This window comes from Frankliniella occidentalis, unplaced genomic scaffold (assembly GCF_000697945.3).
Source record: "Frankliniella occidentalis isolate FOCC.00 unplaced genomic scaffold, Focc_3.1 Scaffold394, whole genome shotgun sequence".
NCBI lineage: Eukaryota > Metazoa > Arthropoda > Insecta > Thysanoptera > Thripidae > Frankliniella > Frankliniella occidentalis.
In genome coordinates, this window is record NW_026267516.1 from 35,136 (window position 1) to 37,675 (window position 2,540).

The 2,540-nt window shown below is 38.0% G+C and overlaps 1 long non-coding RNA gene across 4 annotated transcripts; it reads left to right on the forward strand.

Moving 5' to 3' along the window:
* Nucleotides 1-202: 202 nt before the first annotated feature.
* Nucleotides 203-2,534, forward strand: LOC113215872 (uncharacterized). 4 transcript variants are annotated; one of them, XR_003303947.2, is made up of 5 exons: nt 203-363; nt 738-906; nt 1,009-1,383; nt 1,506-1,616; nt 1,734-2,534. It is a non-coding gene; the product is annotated as an uncharacterized LOC113215872 (long non-coding RNA). The 4 variants fall into 4 exon arrangements; XR_003303948.2 differs by having other exon boundaries at nt 1,009-1,094; nt 1,270-1,616; XR_003303949.2 differs by having other exon boundaries at nt 1,009-1,094; nt 1,278-1,616.
* The last annotated feature ends 6 nt before the right edge of the window (nt 2,535-2,540 follow it).

Genomic DNA, 2,540 nt, shown 5'->3' on the forward strand with positions numbered 1-2,540 from the left:
ACTTTTCTTCGTACTTTCAAGCTCTCACACTGATTTTTTTTACAATATACTTCTAAAAAACACAAGAATCACTGATTGAATCATTGGATCGAAAGGAAACAAAACAAAACAGCTGGGACGTTCTGATGGCGATACGCCTTGTCACAAACGTCTGGAAATACCCAGGAAATACCCTTAGCTCCGAAGCCGAAGCGTCTGGAGAGGTGTTTAGACGCACGACGATACGTTATGGCCACAGCAACTGCGGATAAGACTCAAGCGAGCGTCATTCTTATCACGCTTTCAAAACAATATTTTCACATTTGGTGTTTATTGCCATAGTTTCGGTGTCACTGTGTTTCTTCGATTCTACACGTTGACAGTGTAAGTCCCCTCCACCTGGAATTCGCCCTTTTTTTGTCTGCTCGTTTGCAAATTGTGGTTTTGAGTCTTCATAACCCCGCTTTGTCACATTGGATTCCAATTTTCTTTCTGCTCGCACCGATATGCCTTTGGTTTTAGCCATCGCTTATGCTTCCTTTGAGCAAGCGTCTTCGCTCCCTTTCCTACTTGGCTCTTTGTCCCTTCATTTTTTTTACAGTACTGCTTTTGTTAAAATTTTAGTTGCTCTTTACATTCCTGCTTGATTTGTTAATGTCTCCTTAAGTGTTAAATTTGAATAGCTGTGGCAACTTTCCTTTAATTTTTCATTTTGATATATCACTCTGTATGCTAATTAGGGTTGTTTGTGGTTTCAGGTACGCTGTTGGAGTGGCAATCTCCGCAACGCCCCACGTCCAGCTTTCATTGCTCATTGTGCAGAATCAGGGCAGGAACCTCTTCATCACAACCTTACCTCAAGTAATTGTCAGCATATAGTTGGAGTCCAGCTTGGCATCCATACACAGCAGCCAGCAGCTATGATATGTAAGTACCTAAATTTTATTATTATCTATCACATACACTTCTATTTTTCAAGAAAACAAAACGCGTGTACTCTTTAACTCCTGCTCATTGTTTTGTCTGCAGGTCCCTATCAAAGTATCGGCGACTGAATTTTGACAGGATTAATTATGTTGGTGTTGACTTCAAGGCGTGTGCTGCTGCAGTTTGAGGTGAGTATTTATCTTCCTGTTAAATTGTTTGCATGTCATTTTGCTTCAAGATTTTTACTGTTTATGTGTAAAAGTTGTTTACTGATTTGTGAACTGTTATCTAAAATCCATAGTGAATAAGCATCAATTAGTTAGACTATTAAAACCTGTGACACTCTATTCATTTGATACCAAGTGTTGCAGATGACACTGACGGGGTGTAAATGCTGGTTTAGTATGGCTCCAATCGGCTTTGTGGATTTGGTGTCTTGTTGCAGTATCTTATACATCGTGAGGATTGGAGGTGTTGGTAAATGCTTGTCGCAATCCACATTTCCTCATTCACAAACTATTTTTTATTTTCTTGGCAAATTTAATTTTGTCTGCTTTGCTGTTTTTGTTTTGTTTTTGTCTTCATTTTATTACTCATAGGTTTACCAAGAATCATCTGTTGAGTGTCTGTGTCCTGGCCATCCCTAACGGCTCACTCCACCTTCGCATTTGGATTTTGTAGTGGCAGTTTTTCTAGAAAGGAGAGCTTGGGTATGTATCACATCACACTCACTAACCTTCTGCTTGTACTTATATAAATAAGTGAGCTTATTATTGTCTGTTCCCGACCTTATTTGATATCTATTTGTTGTCTTTTTCATCCTCCAGGCATCAGTTGCGAAGTTGAAGAAATCTGCATGTCGAACAAGTCACCAACTCCCTGGATCAAGACTTAGATTAAAGAAATTGCGTGAAGGGGTTTGTGCTTGTGCATTACTTTTGTGCCAGCTATACAGCAACTCAATGTGATTTTGTAAATCCTCTCTTTTGTTTATTAATTGCTTTATAGCCTCTGGTAATTTGAATTTAATGTTTTGTTGTATGAAATATTCTGAAGCAAGCTTTTCGTACTCCTAAGAGTCATTCATTTGTCTTTTCAACTAGTGAGTCTGATTGTTTGTATCGGCAAGTAGTAGGGATTTTCATTTGTGAATTATAGACTAAATTTTCTGTATCAGGCAGGCAGTTATTTTGACTTATCACTGACACTCGCCTGGTATGGTTTGCAGCGTGTCAACTATAAAAGCAGATACCTGCTTGTGTATGTGGGTTTTGTTTATTAATTGAGTACACATTCAACTATAGTTGAAAATCATTCAATGGCAATAGAATGATGTGTGTGTGACAAACTCTAATAACATTATGTTAAGCTTTGTATGAATGTACTGACCTTACTCTTACTAAAAATACATTTCCTTTGCTCACTCCCCTCCGTGCAATTGATTGTTATAGCCCAATATTTTTATTTTATTTCTAACCATTCTGGTGGTGCATGTAAAGCCTTGAGTTTGTGAAGTTCATTTCTTTTAGAACTAATTGCCACGACATTTTGTAGACTTCTGCTTTGAGTTGCAATGTTTCTATCCAGACTTTGGACCTCTTTAAAAAATTTGAAGAGCTTTCCAGTTTGTGTCT